The sequence below is a fragment of the Chiloscyllium plagiosum genome, unplaced genomic scaffold, assembly GCF_037043375.1.
Source record: "Chiloscyllium plagiosum isolate Xiang-an unplaced genomic scaffold, Cpla_swu_hap1 HiC_scaffold_22, whole genome shotgun sequence".
Taxonomy (NCBI): Eukaryota; Metazoa; Chordata; class Chondrichthyes; order Orectolobiformes; family Hemiscylliidae; genus Chiloscyllium; species Chiloscyllium plagiosum.
Genome location: NW_028270160.1, coordinates 9,532,180 through 9,553,270, shown reverse-complemented (window position 1 = coordinate 9,553,270; position 21,091 = coordinate 9,532,180). Strand labels below are relative to the sequence as shown.

The window sequence follows — 21,091 nt, the reverse complement described above, 5'->3', positions numbered from 1 at the left end:
GATTTTGCTATCAAAAAGGGTAATGGGACAATGTCGTAAAGTTATGGAAGCAACTTACAAACTAGACGACATGGACCCGATCTGGCTTGTTTTAGACCCACTGTCTATTTCTATTTTATTGGCATAAACATTCAAGTTCTCCCACTGGAGTTTGTTTGTGCCATTATCACCACCTCTGGCTGTCAGGCTTTCCCATGTACTTTTGGGGAGGAGATACAAATAGGAGAACAGTGAAAAGAGAAATATTGAAATATCTAGCTGGCACCTTATCCTATACAGTCAAGTTACCTCAGTTATATATGAACATTGGAAAGAAGAGTACAAAGCCGCCGTTCAGCTTGTTGGCTGCTCATCTGCCTCTACACCATTTTCCCCCAAACTCCTCTGTGTCATTGAGCATATTCATGGGAGAAAATAATGACTTAACTTTCACTGCTCTTTTGGGAGGAGAATCCCAAAGGATCATCTTCCTCTGAATGAAGAAACTACTCATCACAGTCTTAAATAACCTGCCTCTTAGTCTGAAACCATGTCACCTGATTATAAACCAAGGGATAAATCCAATCTACGTTTACCCACTACCACCTAAAAAGGAAAGGACAGCAGATACACAGGAACACCACCAGTTGCAGGTTAGCCACTAAGTCACATTCTATTGTCACGGAAACTTCACTGTTGCTTGGTGAAAATCCTGGAGCTCCCCACCTAATAGGACTGTGGGTGTTCCTACAACCCAACGTGGTTCAATAACGTTTCTACCCACCATCTTCTGAAGCCAATGAAGGATGACAATAATTGGTGGCTAGCCACGCAACACTCGCATCCCTTGAACGATTATTTAAAAAAAAAACCCTGATGTAAGTTTGTTGCAAATTTCAGTGAACCAAACTGAGTTTTACTGTTTTTTAAGGTACGAGAGGGCCTAGGTTTACAGTGAGAGGGTGTAGGGGGAAGATTTAAAAGGGACAGAAGGGGCAACTTTTTTTCAGATAGAAGGTGGTGCTTGTATGGAATGATCTGCCAGAGGAAGTGGTGGAGGCTGGTACAATTACAACATTTAAAAGGCATTTGGATGGGTACATGGATAGGAAGGGTTTAGAGGGATATAGGCTAAATGCTGGCAAATGGGATTGGATTAATTTAGGATATCTGGTCAGCATGGAAGAGTTGGACCAAAAAGGTCTTTTCCCGTGCTGTACATCTCTATGACTCTATGATAGAATAGCAAGTACCCGATTTTTTGGGCGTTACTCTTTATGATTCATCAACACATTGCAACACAGTTTTAGGTGGAGCACAATATTAATGTTTAGCAGATGCCTCATTAGAGTAGTCTCTTCTCATTTTTTCATGTAGAGGAAGAAAAGGTGGTGTTACATTGAATCCCAGTTCTGGCAGCTATGTAAGAAGGTGCATGAGGAAGTAAATGATGAGCTACAAAATGGATCAGGACAGTATCACAAATGTCACGAATTATAGCAAAATGATTCAACCTTTATACAATGGAATTTATTTACAGGAAGCAAACAAATCCCATGTTCCATTTTACATTGGAATTCAATGATCCAATTTTTTAATCACTTATTATAATTCAGTAAATTATTTGAAGCTATCATGTAATCCATTAGGACCGAGTAGAATGTTGCTCACAGATTTACCAAAGCACCTCCTCCAAACCTTGCCCATAAACTGAATGTGATAACTATACTTCCAGAAAACCATAACTATAGTGTGTTCTGGAGGATATAACACAATAGTTCTGTTCCTGTGCAATCCTGCATTACAAGAAAATCAGGTAATAACAGCACCATTTAAACTAACGGGATTGGAATCACGTTATAGCTAATACAGGTGAGGAATGTTCACGTTCTACAAATAATGGTCTAAGTTCTTCAATCGTGTTATAGCCATTCATGTTGAAGAAATATGCAAAACATTGATTGTCTTGCTCTTCAGATGCTGCCTGACCTGCTGTGCTTTTTCCAGCACCGCACTTTATCAACTGATTGAATGCCAGAGGAAGTGGTGGAGGCTGGTACAATTTCAACATTTAAAAGTCATTTGGATGGGTATATGAATAGGAAGGGTTTGGAGGGACATGGGCTGGGTGCTGGCAGGTAGGACTAGATTGGGTTGGGATATCTGGTTGGCATGGATATGTTGGTCTGAAGGGTCTGTTTCCATGCTGTACATCTCTATGACTCTATGGTAGAACAGATCGATGGGCAGAATGGCCTAATTCTGCTTCTGCAAGTTTCTTATGAATCTCACAAGATGCTTTATACAACATCCAAATAAGTAGAGAATATGCAATGAATAATAATTTGTGATTCGTGCCACGGTTTAAGGTAATTTCAAGTGAAAGACTTTATCGCAAGGTGACTGAATACTCCCAAGATCTGTACTCACCACCTTCCCTGGTCATCGTGTGTGTACTGCATACGGTCGTAGATGAGATGAGAATGAGCTGACTTGAATCAAATGTTTTAAATCAGGATTATGAGATGCAGTTTATACTCCAATTGAAATATTTAAGTTCACTATAATAAGCAAACAAAAGTGTAAAACCATGTTTTAGATATCCACAGAACAGGGATTCATACAGACACAGTTCTCAGTCTAAATTAGACTTTCTGCAGTAAGACAGGAGATGCAAAAAAGTAAAGGGAAAAAACAAGTCAAATAACAACTGTATGACAATGATATCAAACCTCAGGGAACACTGGTGAATTGAGAGGGGGGATTAGAAGATTACCTCAAAGCTGATCTCGCAATATCTACAAGAATCTCAAATTTCTTCAGCCAATCCATAAGATACAGGCAAACCCAGCTACCCTTGAGGAATTGAGTGTAGACACTAAGATAAGGTCAGGGAGTTCAATGTTTCCTTGTCTCATGAGATGGACTGAGTAATATGAAGAACTTACATGAGTCCTGTTTGAGTGGCCTGAGATGTATGAAGAAGAAAATGAAATTGTAGTAATACAAAATATGGCGTACTTGAAAAGGAATGGAGGACATCACAATCGTATTTACTTGAGCTTCCTTAAGTCGAAGACCAACTCCTTCATTGTGCTAACTTTAAGGGAGAGATCATTGCTTTTCCATCACGCCACTCAGCTCTGTGTCTCTTTCCTGTAACCTGTCTTGACATTATTTGAGATCCAACCTACTATGATGGTGTCATCAGCAAATTTGTGAAATGAGTTAGAACCGAATTTGGCCACACAATCGTGAGTGTATAAGTGGCTGAGGACATGGTCTTGCGGAGCACAGGGGTATAGGATTATCATGGAGGAGAGGTCCTGTGCGAGTCAAACAACAAATAACACAAAAAGCAGTTGCAACAAGAAAAGCATTCAGGAAATCGGTGGGGGGGGGGGGGAAGTCGGCAGAAGGTTCTAGTTTTAAGCTTTGAAAACACATGATGCTGCATTAGGTAATTCCATTACTTGGATGAAATATCATTTCAGAATGATAGACTTTGTTGCATTTATCCTTCAAAATTTCAAGCATTTTTGCACTGCGCATACTAATAATAAAAAGCATTGGCAATGGCCTCTTAAAAGAATGAGGCTGTTGAAATAATAATGGGGATCCAGGAAATGGCAGAGTTGAAGAAATACATTGCATCAGTCTTCACGGAGAAGAGACTAATAGAGTTCCAGAATTACTAATTATTCAAGGGGTAAAAAAAGGAGAGGAAAGAGATACAGTAACTATTGTTAGAAAAAAAGTGCTGGAGAAACTAATGGGGCTAAAGACCCATAAATTCCCTAGAACTGATGGGATGCATCCTAGGGTATGAAAGGTAGTAGTTATAGAGATAGTGGATACACTGGTAACAATCTTCCAAGAATCCTTAGATTCTGGAAAAGTCCCAAATAATTGGAAAACTGCCATTAACATGTTTATTTAAAAAGGGAAGGAGACAGTTTGCAATTTGGAATTGGGAAAATGTTAGAGTCCATTAGATAGGATGGAAAACAGAGCATTTAGAATTACATTATAGTTTTGAGTCAACATGGTCACATGAAGGGGAAATCATACCTGTCACATTTACTACAATTCTTTGATATGGTAACAAGTAGGATAGATAAAGGAGAAGCAGTGAATGTAATATATTTGGATTTTCAGAAAGCATTTGATAAGGAAACACACATTAAGGGAGGCTATTTCATAAGAGTCCATTGTGTTGGAGATAGTATATTAGCATGGTTAGAGGATTAGCTAACTAATGGAAGGAAGAGAGTTGGGATAAGGGGGCATTTTCAACCTGGCAACCTATTAAAGTTGGAATACCACAGGGATTGGTGCGGAGGCCACAACTGATTACAATATATATTAACAACTTGGACGAGGATAATCAATGTACAAAAGCAGGTAGGAAGACAAGTAGTGAGGCTGGCACAAGGAACCTGTAGAAGGATGCAGACAGGTTAAGTGAGTGGGCAAAAGTTTGGCAGGTGGAATATAATATGGAAAAATGTGAGGTTATGCACTTTGGCAAGAGAGATACAGGAGCTGAAATATTATTTAAATGGAGAGAGACTGCAGAAAGCTACGGATCAGAGGGATTTGAGTCTTCAATCATGCATCACAGAAGAGTTCATCCAAATTCAGTGGGTGGTAGGGAAGGCAAATGGAATGCTGGCCTTTATTTCCATGATGTGGAGATGCTGGAATTGAACAGGGATGAACAGGGCCAAAAATCAAATGACACAAGGTTATAGTCCAGCAGGTTAATTTGAAATTGCAAGCTTTCAGAGCTCAGCTCCTTCCTCAGGCATGGTATGATAGAGAGGTATAAGATTCAGTATTTGTAAGCAACAAGTTAACAACTTTAAAACAACGGCCCTTATTGAATCCTTTAATCAGTTAGGAAGTAGACTGCTGATGACAATGCAAAATCCAGATTCCTTTCAAATCCTTGTCCCGAGATAATTAAATGTTTGGTCAATGTACAACAGGTGAATCTCAGGTTAGACAATGCACTGCAGTGTGAGGTCCTGCTTCAAATCTGTCTATGTTTTAAGTGAGGTCGAGTTTTTTTTTGACAGAAAAGAACCTTAAATGAAATAACTCTCCCCCCCTCCGCCCCCAGAGTGTGCTTGCCTGTGTCCATGCCTCTGAGTATGTGCACACATGCAAGAGAGAGTGAGTATGTGTGTGTGACAGAGAACAAGTGTGAATGGATGCCAAAAGTAAGTAGATTTTACCAGGACTGTACAAAGACTAGTTAGACCATAGTGGAATACTGTAAACAGTTTTGGGCTCTTTATCTGAAGCAAGTTGTACTGGCATTGGAGACAGAAGGTTCACTAGGCTGACACTAGTTATGGAGGGATTGTCTGATGAGGAGTGGTTTGCATTATTATTGAGCATCCACTTACTATTGAAAATCTCAACATCATCAGAATTTGCTTTTACTGCAAAGGAAAGTTTGTTCACTTACACATTATATACTAGTCTGGTTTAATATGATAATGGCAAAGGCAGAGAGATGCAAGCACGACAAGACACAGAACATAACAGCACAGCACAAGCCCTTCGGCCCTCAATGTTGCGGCGACCTGTGGAACCAATCTGAAGCCCATCTATCCTACACTATTCCATTTTCATCCATATGTTTTTCAAATGACTATTTAAATACTCTTAAATTTGGCGAGTCTACTACCGTTGCAGGCAGTGCATTTCATGCCCCTAATATTCTGAGTAAAGAAACTACCTCTGACATCTGTCCTATATCCATCACCCCTCAATTTAAAGCTATGTCTTCTTGTGCTAGCCATCAGCATCTGAGGAAAAAGGCTCTCACTGTCCACCCTATCTAACCCTCTGGTTATCTTGTATGTCTCAATTAAGTCACCTCTCAACACTCTTCTCTCTAATAAAAACAGTCTCAAGTTTCACAGCCTTTCCTCATAAGACCTTCTTTCCATACCAGGCTAAAAACCACACAACACGTGTTGTGAAGTCCAACAGGTTTATTTGGAAGTCTACAAATCAAGTCATCCATACTAGGCAACATTCTAGTAAATCTCCTCTGAACCCTCTCCAAAGTTTCCAAATCCTTCCTATAATGCGGTGAGCAGAACTGTACGCAATACTGCAGTGTGGCCGCACCAGAATTTTGTACAGCTGCTGCATGACCTCATGGCTCAAAAACTCAATCCCTCTACCAATAAAAGCTAACACACCGTACGTCTTCTTAACAACCCTATCAACCTGCGTGGTAACTTTCAGGGATCTATGTACATAGACACAGAGATCTCTCTACTCATCCACACTACCAAGAATCTTAACATTAGCCCAGTATTCTCCTTCCTGTTGCACCTTCCAAAGTGAATCACCTCACACTTATCCACAATAAACTCCATTTTCCCCCCTCTCAGCCCAGCTCTGCAGCTTATCTATGTCCCTCTGTACCCTGCAACATCCTTCAGCACTATCCACAACCTCTCTGACCTTGGTGTCATCCGCAAATTTACTAACCCATCCTTCTACGCCTTCATCTAGGTCATTTATAAAAATAACAAACAACAGTGGACCAAACACAGATCCTTGCGGTACACCACTAGTAACAGAACTCCAGGATGAATATTTCCCATCAACTACCACCCTCTGTCTTCTTGCAGCTAGCCAACTTCTGATCCAAATTGCTAAATCACCCTTAATCCCATGCCTCCGTATTTTGAGCAATAGCCTACTGTGGAGATCCTTATCAACACCTTACTGAAATCCATATATACATCAACCGCTTTACCCTCATCCATCTGTTTGGTCACCATCTCAAAGAACTCAATAAGGTTTGTGAGGCACGATCTATCCTTCACAAAACCGTGTTGACTATCCCTAATCAACTTATTGCTCTCTTAGATGATTATAAATCCTATCTCCTATAATCTTTTCCAACACTTTACCCACAACTGAAGTAAGGCTCACTAGTCTATAATTACCAGGGTCCCTACTCCCCTTTTTGAACAAGGGGACATTTGCTATCCTCCACGATTCTGGCACGATTCCTGTAGACAATGATGACATAAAGATCAAAGCGAAAGGCTCTAATCTCCTCCCTGGCTTCCCAGAGAATCCTAGGATAAATCCCATCCGGCCCAGGGGACTTACCTATTTTCAAATTTTTCAGAATCGCTAACACCTCCTCCTTGTGAACCTGTCTAGTCTAGTAGCCTATATCTCAGTACTCTCCTTGACAACACTGTCTTTTTCCAGTGTGAGTACTGATGGAAAATATTCATTTAGCGCTTCCCCTATCTCGTCTGACTCCATGCACAACTTCCCACTACTATCTTTGATTGGCTCTAATCTTTCTCTAGCCATTCTTTTATTCCAGATATAGAAAGCTTTTAGGTTTTCCTTGACCCTACCTGCCAACGACTTCTCATGTCCCCTCCTGGCTCTTCTTAGCTCTCTCTTTAGGTCTTTCCTGGCTAACTTGTAACTCTCAATCACCCTAACTGAGCCTTGACATCTCATCCTAACATAAGCCTTTTTCTTCCTCTTGACAAGCAATTCAACTTCTTTAGTCAACTACAGCTGCCTTGCTCGAACGCTTCCTCCCTGCCTGAGAGGTACATATGTACCAAAGATATGCAATAGCTATTCCTTGAATAAGTTCCACATTTCAATTGTGCACATCCCTTGCAGTTTCCTTCCCCATCCTTTGCATCCTAAACCTTGCCTAATCGCATCATAATTGCCTTTCCCTCAGCAATAACTCTCGCCCTGTGTTATATACCTATCCCTTTCCATCGCTAAAGTAAGCATAACTAAATTGTGGTCACTGTCACTAAAGTGCTCACCTGCCTCTAAATCTAACACCTGGCCAGGTTCATTACCTAGTACCAAATCCAATGTGGCACCACCCCTTGTTTACTTGTCTACATACTGGGAGAAAGTGAGGAATACAGATGCTGAAGATCAGAGTCAAGAGTGTGGTGCAGGAAAAGCACAGCAGGTCAGGCAGCATCTGAGGAGGAGAATCAATGCTTCAGGCATAAGCCCTTCATCAGAAATTTCTTGATGAAGGGCTTATGCCCAAAACATCAATCCTCCTTGTTTTGTACTGAGTCAGGAAGTCATCCTGCACACATTGAACAAAAACTGACCCATCTAAAGTACTCAAACTATGGTATTTCCAGTCAATATTTGGAAAGTTAAAGTGCCCCATAACAAGTACCCTGTTACTCTCACTCCTATCCATAATTATCTTTGCTATCCTTTCCTCTACACCTCTGGAACTATTCGGCGGCCTATAGAAAACTCCCAACAGCGTGACCTCTCCCTTTCCTGTTTCTAACATCAGCCCATACTACATCAGTAGACGAGTTCTCAACTGCTCTTTCTGCAACCGTAATACTGTCCTTGACTAACAATGCCACAGCACCCCACCTCCTTTTATCATCTTCTCTGCTCTTACTGAAACATCCAAATCCCGAACCAGGAACAACTATACTATCCATGTCTCCGAAAATGGCCACAGCATCAAAGTCCCAGGTACCAACCCATGTTGCAAGTTCATCCACCTTATTCTGGATGCTCCAGGCGTTGAAGTAGACACACTTCAAACCACCTTCCTGCTTGCCGGTGCATTCTTGCAACCTTGAAACCACATTTCTGACGTCACTACTCTCAACCTACTGGACACTAGAACTTCAATTTAGGTTCCCATCCCCCTGCTGAATTAGTTTAAACTCTCCTGAATAGCATTAGCAACCCCCCCCCCCCCCCCCCACCCAAGGATATTGTACCCCTCTGGTTCAGGTGTAGACCATCCTGTTTGTAGAGGTCCCACCTACCCCAGAATGAGCCCTAATTATCAGAAACCCTCCCTCCTGCACCATCCCTGTAGCCACATGTTCAACTCCTCTCTCTCCTATTCCTCGCCTCGCGAGCACATGGCATGGGCAACAAACCAGAGATAACAACTTTGTTCTAGCACTAAGCTTCCACCCTAGCTCCCTGAATTTCTGCCTTAAATCCCCATCTCTGAGGGAGGACTGCATACTGAGCAAGTCAATCTGGGTGTTCCCCAATAGGAAATCCTGGATGAATCAGGATATACAGAACCTGCTAAAAACCAGGTATGAGGCCTTCAGATCAGGAGATCCACTCAAATATAAGGAATCCAAGTATAACCTTCGCAAAGCCATTAAGACAGCCAAGGACCAATATCGATCCAAACTAGAGACCCAGATAGACACTGCTGACTATGGCAAGGACTGAATGACATCACAGGGTCTAAAAAGAGACAGTGCAAGATAGCAGATGATGACACATCCCTCCCAGATTGTCTCAATGCCTTCAATGCTCGCTTTGAGCAGAATTTTGGCAGAGAGATAACACCTATTCCGACAAGTCCTGATGAACCTATCCCAACAGTCTCTGCATCAGAGGTCAGATCAGTTTTTCTTTGTCTGGATCCAAGGAAAACGATGGGACCAAACGGAGTACCAGGCCATGCAACCGGAGCATGCGCACATCAACTGGCAGTGGCCTGCAGGGGGCCACTGTCCCTGCCTGTTTCAAGAGGGCCAACATCATCCCTGTGCCGAAGAAGGCTCATGCAGCATGTCTCAATGACTACTACCTAGTGGCCCTAACTTCAGTGATCAGGAAGTGCTTTGAAAGACTGGCCATGGCATTTGTCAACCCCAGCCTCCCCACTATTCTTGACCCACTCCAAATTGCCTATCGGACCAACAGATCCACACCAGATGCCATATCATTTGCCCTTCATTCTGTCCTAGAACATCTTGACACCAAGAACAGCTACGTAAGAATTCTACTCATTGACTACAGTTCAGCCTTCAATACTATTATCCCCTCGAGACTGATTACTAAACTTAGTGATCTCGGACTAAGCCCCACTCTCTGCAACTGGATCCATAGTTTCCTGACCCACAGGCCACAATCAGTGGTGAAGATTGGGGACAATATTTCATCCTCACTAACACTCAACACTGCAGGCCCTCCAAGGGTGCATACTCAGCCTCCTACTGTACTCGCTATACACCCATGACTGCATCGCCAAATACCAGACTAATGCCATTTACAAGTTCACTGATGACACCACCATAGTCGGTCGAATTGCAAATGGTGATGAAACAGACTACAGACGGGAGGTGGAAGACCTGGAAAAATAGTGCACCGAGAACAACCTAGCTCTCAATGCCGGCAAAACCAAGGAACTCATTATTGACTTTCGGCAGGATATTACTCGTGCTCCCCTACACATTAACAGCACAGAGGTGGAATGGGTGGAGATGGTGAAGCTCCTGGGAATAGTCATCCACAACAAGCTTTCTTGGACTCTTCATGTGGACACACTGGTTACAAACGCCCAACATCTCTCCTTCCTCAGGCAGCTGAGGAAATTTGGCATGATGGCGAATACCCTTACCGACTTTCGTAGGTGTGCCAGAGAGCATTCTGTCTGGATGGATCTCTACCTGGTATGCCAACTGTACCATTCAAGATCAGAGACGGTTACAGAGAGTGGTGAACTCGAACTGGACAATCACAAAGGCCAACCTCCCATCTATGGAATCCATCTACCAGGCCCGCTGTCAAGGAAAGGCCGCCAGCATTCACAAAGATCCATCCCACTCTGGCAATGTTTTTCTACAACCTCTACAACACCTACCAATAGATGACGCTAGACCCGACCCCACAACTAGGAAACTAAATTACATATCTCCTAAGAAAATTACACAATTCCAGACAATTAAACAAGACGGAATTCCAGAAAATGAAACCAGGCGGGACCAACACCCCACGATTCTATGGACTACCAAAAATCCATAAACCAGGAGCCCCCCTCAGACCCATAGTCTCACTACCCAGAACACCAACTTACAGACTGGCCAAGGAACTACACTCAAGACTGAAATACCTAGTAGAAGAGTCACAGCACTCCATCCACTCCACCCAGGAATTCCTAAAAATCAAAATCACCAAAATAGAGGAAGACGAAACAATGATCTCATTCAACATAACAGCACTGTTCACCTCCATCAACATTGACCTGGCAAAGGAAACAGTTACCACATTTTTAGAAGAGACCATCACACAAACCCCAACCACCATCAATCACATTACCAACGAAAACATCATGAAGCTAGTGGACCTGTGCCTCACCACCCACTTCACCTTCAACAACAATCTACAAACAAACCAACGGCACACCCATGAGATCTCAGCTATCAGGATTCATAGCAGAAGCAGTAATGCAAAGACTAGAACAGCCCTACCAACCATCAAACCAAAAATCTGGGTCCGTTACGTAGATGACACCTTTGCCATCACAAAACGAAACAAGATAGAAGAGACATTTAACATCATCAACAACACCCTCACAGACAAAGTTCACCAAGGAGGAAGAAACCGACAACAAACTCGCATTCCTGGACATCACAGTCAAAAGAAAGGACAACGCAGAACTACAAACCTGCGTATACAGAAAACCGACAAACACTGACCAAATACTTAACTACACCAACCATAATCCCAACACACACAAACAAAGCTGTATCAGAACACTATTCCAATGAGCCACCACACACTGCAGTACAGACGAACTTCGGAAAACAGAGGAGAACCACCTATACAACGTATTCAAGAAGAACAGATACTCAAAAAATACAGTCTGCAGATTCCTCAAGAACAAACCACGACAAGCAGACATAACACAGCCAGAAACCCTAACCACCTTACCATACATCAAAGAAGTTTCAGAAATGACAGCCAGACTACTAAGACCCCTCGGAATCCTAGTAGCACACAAACCCACCAATACTCTCAAACAAAAACTAACAAACTTAAAAGACCCAGTACAACCCATGGACAAAACCAACGTCATCTACAAAATTCCATGCAAAGACTGCCACAAACACTACGTAGGACAAACAGGAAGAAAGTTAGCCACCAGGATACATGAACACCAGCTAGCCACAAAAAGACACGACCCTCTCTCCCTCGTAGCCCTACACACAGATGAAAAAAAACACCATTTCGACTGGAACAACACATCTATCCTGGGACAAGCTAAGCAAAGACATGCCAGAGAATTCCTAGAGGCCTGGCACTCCAACCCACAATGCCATAAGCAAACACATAGATCTAGATGCCATCTATCAACCCCTCAGAAAACAAACAGGAAATGACATCACCACAAACCCCAGGAACCCCATCCAGGACAAACATATAAATAGAAAGCAGGAGACAACAGCTTTGCTTCGCTTCACTTGGAGGTTGCCACTGATGTTACCTAGCCAGGTAATGAAGCGTCTGGATATCAAACCTACAGCTCAGCGAGCAAGCCTACACCCTACAACCTCTACCATTGGGGAGAAGGTACAGAAGCCCGAATACACAGTTTTGTAACAGTTTTTACCCTACTGTCGTTAGAATACTGAATGGATTCACAAACTCTTAACATTTGCTTGTACCTGTGTTTTTGTTTTTGCTGCTGTTTACATATTATTTACTTATCTATGCTACTTAACTCTGTGATCTGCCTGTATTGCTCGCAAGACAAAGCTTTTCACTGTGCCTCAGTACATGTGACAATAAATTCAATTCAATTCAATTAATCTCTTTTCCTACTTATGTCATTAGTACGTATGTGGACCACGATTTGGGGCTGCTCTCCCTCCCACTTAAGGATCCCGAAAACATGGTCTGAGACATCATGAACCCTGGCACCTGGGAGGCAACATGCCAACCGTGAGTTTCTCTCGTGCCCACAAAACCTCCTATCTGTTCCCCTAACTATGGAGTCCCTAATGTCTAATACTCTGCACATCTCCCTGCTTTCATTCTGAGCAACAGGGACAGACTGTGTACCAGAGACCTGCACCCCATGGCTTATCCCTGCTAAGTCCCTCCCCACAACAGTATCCAAAACGGTATACTTGTTGTTGAGGGGTACAGCCAGAGGGGTTCCCTGTACTGCCTGCCAGTTCCCTTTCTGTCTCCTGACAGTAACCCATCTGCCATTTCCTTGAACCTGAGTTGTGACGACCACCCTGTAACTCCTCTGCCTCCCAAGTGATCTGAAGTTCATCCAGTTCCAGTTCCTTAAGCAGCTTCCGAGGAGCTGGAGTTGAGCGCACTTCCCGTATATGAAGTCAGCAGGGACACCAGAGGTGACCCCTACCTCCCACATTGAGAAGGGACATTCAACTGCCCTGAACACCATCCCAACTGTTCTAAATGCCCAAAGAGACTGTAAAAATATAAAGAATATTAAAAAAAACTAGTAACCTTACCAATACAGTGCATAGAACCATTTATTTTTGGTTAGAGGAGGAAGATGGGTGGGAGACACTACCGAAGTAGTGTTTCGGGTAATGCAACCAACCAAATATATTACTTCACTTACTCAGCAGTTCCATGTCCGCTCCTGCTCAGCGTGAGACAAGTCATGATCAGTGACTCCCAGCAATTTTTTTTTATTTAACAGGTCAGCACAGTTTGACTGTCCACCTGCAGCCATTGCCATTGGCAGACAGGATCTGACAACCTCAATGGTGTTTGTTGATTTTTTTTATTTGAACTAGACATTTTTAAAGTATCGAGCAATTCAAGTTAAGCAACTTGGAACAAAACCGTACTGAAGAATTTTTAAATGCACAATCAGATTGAATTGTTCAGCAAACCAAATTGAGCAACTTCAAGTTGACCAGTAATTTGGTCAACTTTTCACCTTTAATGAGCAAATGCTCCTTTTTGCTGGCCTGAAGCGCGAGTACAAGCACGCTCAGTTTTAATCTAGTTGGAAATCACCATGTCATTTTACAATTAATTAATTAAAATCAGGTAACGACAATGACACTAGAGAAATTTATATTCTTCCCAGTCCGTCCCAAAAGTCTCCTTCTCCACACCCTCTGTTAAAAAAACTTTCCCATTCCAAAAATAAAAATATTTTGTGGTATTCAGCCCTTTGCATCACTTTTGAAAAAGCCACAGTATTTCAAAGCGAGATTAAGTAACATCAACTTTGGGCTAAATTGAAATGTGTCCTTTGATACCATACTGAATTACTATCTACTCACTCAATTTTCTTTTAATATGAACATTAGACCAAAAACTGTTAATTATAATGCTCAAAACCTAACTCTAAAACATGCCAGCTCATGTCACTATGACATATACCTGCCATCAGTGGTACTTATCTTTTGATTCAAGCTTTATGAATATTTTTCTCAAACTTATTAAGCATGAACATGGGAAATTGCTAAAACAGGGCATACGGAGACTTGTTCTGGTGAATAAAAGCAAAAGCATATTGTAACCAGTTGTTGCATCAAGCGTTGCCACCACGACACTAACTTGCCACCAAACATCAAGGATTGGGAAATCCTGTTTATCTAATTCTATTTGTGGGTTTGGAAGTTTAATTGCTTATCCTGAAACACTTTTTCTTTCACTGTTCCTCCACTAATATTTATTCATATTTCCTTTCTTTCTCACGATCTGCACTTTCAAACTCTAAAATATTTCTTTCCACCCTGTCTTCCCTCCTTCTGTTTCAAACCCCAAAACTCTGGCATTCGTTTGCTTCTTATGTATCTTCATTAGCTCAATCAAAGCCTGCAGATAAAGCAGGCACCAAACCAATTATATGATTTTGTCTGAAACCTTTTAACTGAAACGTACAACACAGTAGGAGGCCATCTAACCCATTGTGCCGCTTTTGAAGGAGAAATCCAATTTTTTTGCACCACTGTGCTCTTCCCCAAATTACTTTAAACATTTCAGTTTTCAAATACATATCGAATTCCCTTTGGAATGTTATTTTTGAATCCAATATATCACTCTTTCAGACATTCCATTCCGGATCTTAAAAAAGTAGCTGCTTAAAAACCATTCTCAGCCTCCCCTCTTTTATTCCTTAACTTTAATGATTCAGTGTCATCCAGTTATTGGTGTTGTAATCTATCCACCAATTGAAGCAGTCTCCCCTAATTTACTCCACGAAAACATGTCATAGAGCCATAGAGCTGTACAGCACGGAAACAGACCCTTCGGTCCATTTTGCCCATGTCAGCCAGCTATCCTAACCTAATCTGGTCCCATTTGCCAAAACTTGGCCCATATCCCTCCAAACCCTTTCTATTCATATACCCATTCCAGGTGCCTTTTACAAGTTGTAATTGTGCCAGCCTCCACCACTTCCGCTGGCAGCTCATTCCATACACGAACCATCTTCTGTGCAAAAGGTCCCTTTTATATCTTTCCCCTCTCGCCCTAAACTTATGCACTCTAGTTCTGGAATCCCCCACCCCAGGGAAAAGTCAATTTGCCTTATCTATGCCCCTCATGATTTTATAAACCTCTATAAGGTCATCCATCAGTGCCCGATGCTCCAAGGAAAACAGCCCAAGCCTATTCAGCCTCTCCCTATAGCTCAAATCCTCCTAACACTGGCAACATCCTTGTAAATCTTTTCTGAACCCTTTCAGGTTTCACAACATCCTTCCAATAGGAGGGAGAGCAGAATTGCACACAATATTCCAAAAGTGACCTAACCAATGTACTGTACAGTCACAACATGACCTCCCAACTCCTAAACTCAATGCTCTGACCAATAAAGGTAAGCATACCAAATGCGTTCTTCACTATCCTATCTATCTGTGACTCCACTTTCAAGGAGCTATGAACCCGCACTCCAACGTCTCTTTGTTCAGCAACACTCCCTAGGACCTTACCATCAAGTGCATAAATCCTGCTCTAATTTGCTATTCCAAAATGCAGCACCTCACATTTATCTAAATAAACTCCATCTGCCACTTCTCAGCCCATTGGCCCATCTGATCAAGATCCCAACGTAATCTGAGGTAACCTTCTTCGCTGTTCACTACACATCCAATTTTGGCATCATCTGCAAACTTACTAACTTTATCTCTTATGCTCACATCCAAATCATTTATATAAATGATGAAAAGCAGAGGACCAGCACTGATCTTTGTGGCACTCCACTGGTCACAGGTCTCCAGTCTGAAAAACAACCCTCCACCACCACCCTCAGTCTTCTACCTTTGAGTCAGTTCTGTATCCAAATGGCTAGCTCATGATTTGAATATTCCCATCAAAACTCACCATCACCTCGTCTGCTGTAAGAAACACAATTCCAGCTTCTCCAGTGAATTTCCACTTTACGTTAAAAATCACACAACACCAGGTTATAGTCCAACAGGTTTATTTGGAAGCACTAGCTTTCAGAGTGCTGCTCCTTCAAAAAGTGGTTGTGGAGTGTAAGATTGTAAGACACAGAATTTATAGCAAAGGTTTACAGTGTGATGTAACTGAAAAGGACCTGGATTGTTTGTTAAGGCTCTCACCTTTTAGAATGGGCATGTTGGTTTCAGTTCTTTCAGATGTAATTCCCAGAACTTTCTTTAAATTTACATTCTCAAGTGAACTTTAACAATAGGCGCCATGTTGACCCAGATAATGCACTGAAGGTGTGAGGTGCCCTGTGTGAGGCTGTCCGTTCCCCAATGTTCAGACTGATTCTAATCTAAAATAGGAATTTACAGAATCTTACATGGATTCATGCCATTTTTGAGCAAAGTAAAATGTAATTCTGCAAGCACAAATTCACTCCACAAACTTATATATGTGTGTATACATGTGGGTGTGCGCGCGCAGGGGGATATAAGTGTGTGTGACAGAGAGTGTCTATGTGTATGTGTGTGTGAGTGTGAATGTAAAGGGGTATAAGTCTGTGATAGGGTGCATGTTAGTGTGTGGGAGTGTATGTATGAGCGTATGAGAGAGAGCTTGTGTATGAGAAAGGGTCTGCGTAAATGTGTGCGTGTGCGTGTGTGTGTTTTGCAGCAGTGGGGTCACCTGTAGTGTGCCAGGAACCCAAGGTCCTGGTTGAGGACATCTCCATAGGTACCGAACTTGCTCTCAGCCTCTCCTCGTTCACTTTGTGTTGTTGCCTGTCCCAAAGTCCACCTTGGAAGATGGTTACCCGAAGGACCGAGGTCGAATGTCCTGGACTGCTGAAGTGTTCTTTGACTGGAAGGGAACATTTCTGTCTGTTGATTGTTGTGCGGTGCCCATTCATCCGTTACTGTATCCTCTGCTCGGTCTCACCAATGTATTATACCTCAGGGCATCCTTGCCTGCAGTGTATGAGATAGACAATGTTGGCTGAGTGACATGAGTACCCGCCACGTACATGGTAGGAGGTGTCCCCAGTGTAATAGTGGTATCTGTGTCGACACTCTGACACATCTTGCAGCGTCTACCGTGACAAGATTGTATGGTGTTGTCCTGAAACCAGGCAGTTTGCTGTGAACAATGATCTGTTTGAGGTTTGGTGGTTGTCTAAAGGCAAGTAGTGGAGGTGTGGGGAAGACCTTGGTGAGATGTTCATCCTCATTGATAACGTGTTGCAGGCCGTGAAGAACATGGTGTAGTTTTTCGGCTCCTGGGAAGTACTGGGCAATGAAGGGTATCCTGTCGGTTGCAGCTTGTTAAAGGGTAAAAACAAAGACTGCAGATGCTGGAAACCAGATTGTTGATTAGAGTGGTGCTGGAAAAGCAGAGCAGTTCAGGCAGCATCCGAGCAGCAGGAAAATCAACGTTTCGGGCAAAAGCCCTTTATCAGGAATAGAGCAGTTCGTGTCTGTCTCCTGAGGAGGTCATTATAGTTTCTCACTGTGGCACATCGGAACTGGTGGTCAATGAGTTGAGCATCGCACCAAGTTATCAATTAGGATGAACACATCATTAACAACGATGAGCACCTCGCCAAGACCTTCCCCACACCTCCACTTCTTGCCTTTAAACAACCACCAAACCTCAAACAGACCATTGTTCACAGCACACTGCCTGGTTTTCAGGACAACTCCATAAAACCTCGTCATTGTAGATGCCACAAGAAGTGTCAGAATGTCAACATGGATACCACTATTACACATGGGGTCAACTCCCACCATGTACATGGCAGGTACTCACGTGACTTGACCCAATGTTGTCTGTCTCATATGCTGCAAGCAAGGATGCTCTGAGGCATGGTACACTGGTGAGACAGAGCAGAGGCTACGACAACAGATGAATGGACACCGCACAACAATCAATAGACAGGAGTGTTCCCTCCCAGTCGGAGAGCACTTCAGCTGTCCAGGACATTCGACCTCGGACCTTCAGGTGACCATCCTCCAAGGCAGACTTTGGGACAGCAATAAATCAAAGTGGTCGAGCAGAGGCTGATAGCCAAGCACCCTCAACTGTGGATGGACTCAACTGGGACCTTGGGTTCATGTCACAGACAGGTGACCCCACTGCATGATACACACACACACACACACACACACACATATCTAAAGACCCATAGTCAGGTAGACCCTCACACACAGAGGCTCTGTCTCAAACACCCACATATTTCACTCACATACACACACCCTTTCAAAGACTTATACCCCTTTAAACTCACACACATACACAAACACTCTCCTGGACACTCATACCCCCCACTGCTCCCGCAAATACACATCCACATAAAAGTTTGTGGTGTGAATTTGTACTTGCAGAATTATATTTTATTTGACTCAAAAACTGCATGAATCCATGTAAGATTCTGTAAATCCTTTTTTAGATTAGAATTAGTTTGAACATTGGGGCACAGACAGCCTCACGAAGGTCACCTCACACCTTCAATGCATTATCTATTGTTAATGTTCATTTGAGAATGTAACTTTAAGAAAGTTCTGCGATTTACATATGAAAGAACTGAAACCAACATGCCCATTCTAAAAGATGAGAGCCTTAACAAACATTCCAGGTCCTTTTCAATATATAGTTTCAGTTACATCACACTGTAAGCTCTTGCTAAAAATTCTGTGTCTTACGACCTTACACTCCACAATCACCTTTTGAAGGAGCAGCGCTCCGTAAGCTAGTGCTTCCAAATAAACCTGTTGGACACCGACACACACCACACTCTGCGTGAAAATGTTGCATCTATGGTCCCTTTTCTATTTTTCTCCTCCCACCCTAAACCTATGCCCACTAGTTTTGGACTCCGCTATCCTGAGAAAAAGACCTTGATTATTCACCCTGACATGCCCCTGATGATATTATTATAAACCTCTAAGGTCTCCCCTCAGCCTCTGACACTACAGGGAAAATAGCCCCAGCCTATTCAGTTTCTTCCTATACCTCAATTCCTCCAATTCTGGCAACAGCCTTTTAAATCTTTTCTGCACCCTTTCAAGTTTAACACATCTTCCCTATAGCAAGGAGACCAGAACTGAAAGCAGTATTTTGAATAGACATTTCTCCTTCAGCCTGAAAATGTATTCAGTTACAAATTGCTGGAGATGAGTGACAATAACACAATGGAACAGCAGGGACCTTTATAAATGGGACCAGCAGTCAATTTGCCTATCTATCTTAATCAATAAGAGTTGAAGGCTGAGAAGGAAATATGAATGACTAGGAAGGAGATATTGTGATTAGAGTCCAATTCAGCACAAAGAGTTAATTAAAAGCGAAATAAATGATAATTAGAAAAGGAAAAGCAAGAAAAATAATTTAAAGAATTCCTAATGTCAGACTCCACAGTGTCATAGGAACAGGAGGCGGCCATTCACCCTCTCGAGTCTGTTTTCCCCCATTCATAAAACCTAGAACGTTCATTGAGATCGTGGCTGATCTGTGGCTTAATTCTGTATTCCTGGCCTCTGGCCCATATCCCTTAATACCCTTGCTTAACATAAATTTATCTCCGTTTTAAAGTTAAATTCCTGCATCCACTGCCATTTGTGGAAGAGTGTTCCAAAGATGTACCACTATGTGTGTGGAATTCCTTCCTCAACTGCTCTCTGTTGCTGAACAGATTGACTGGCTTTGCAGGAACATGATTTTTATCATTAAAGGATCCTTACATTGTTACTTACTAAACCTGACCTTTGAAGGCAAATTTAATTTGTAACTAATGATGAACAAATTCATCATTAATCCTAACCTAATTTTTGAAACACTCAGGCAAGTTAAAGGCTGGTTGCCATTTTCATGAGGTTAATGGCTATATAAGGGAATTTATGATAGGGTATCTCTGACTTGCCAAAAACTTTCTAATGCAACTAAACTCAATTTGAGGTTTTGGATGTAGGTTGATTTCTAGACATTTTGTCACCCTACTAGTTAATATCTTCAGTGGGCCTCAGACGAAGCACTGCTGAAACTTCCTGCTTTCTATTTATATGTTTGGGTTTCTTTGGGTTGGTGATGTCATTTCCTGTGGTGATGTTATTTCCTGTGGTGAAGTCACTGCCTGTTCCTTTTCTCAGGGGGCCTAACTCGATGTGTTAGACCCCATCTACCACCCCCTGAGAAAAGGAACAGGCAGTGACTTCACCACAGGAAATAACATCACCAACCCAAAGAAACCCAGAAATATAAATAGAAAGCAGCAAGTTTCAGCAGTGCTTCGCCTGAGGTCCACTGAAGATGTTACTTAGAAACATCTTGAAATAAACTTTCAAGCTCAGCGAGCAAACCTACATCCAATATTAAACTCCATCTTAGAGGCACATTAAACTCAACATTTTGCCAAAAATTCTTAGTCATTCTTCCCTTCTCTTATTCTCACTCCTATTTTGAAAACCTTACTCTCTCTTTAGAATTTCATGGATCACAGACTATTTCTGACAAACAGCCTCCATGGCAACCCACGCCTCCACTCACCAATTATTATTTCATAACTGTTGAATTATGCCTCTTTCCGACTTAGATTGGAAAATGGAGCAGGGAAACATAAATGGGCCAGTTCCTAACAGCCCATGTGATTGCAACATTTTGTCATATCAATCATCCATAATATTCGATGTGAAGTAGGTTACGTAGCAAAGTTTTTCAAGTAAATTGATTTCTGCACTGTGCTTAAAACTGATGCTGATAATATATTTAATTTAAAGTAGCGACCTTTAAAGATTGACCATGCATGCATTTAAAATGAATTCGCATAAAGAATAAAAGACAAATACTTTAAAAGTGGAAATTGTAAATAAAACAGAAAATACTGGGAAACTTAAGACAGGTTCGG

The 21,091-nt window shown here is 42.2% G+C and overlaps 1 protein-coding gene across 2 annotated transcripts in view; it reads right to left on the bottom strand.

Annotated features, from left to right (window-relative positions):
• The window catches only part of LOC122561329 (metal transporter CNNM4), a 111,623-nt gene that overhangs the window by 16,817 nt on the left and 73,715 nt on the right, over positions 1-21,091 (bottom strand). The window lies entirely within an intron of this gene.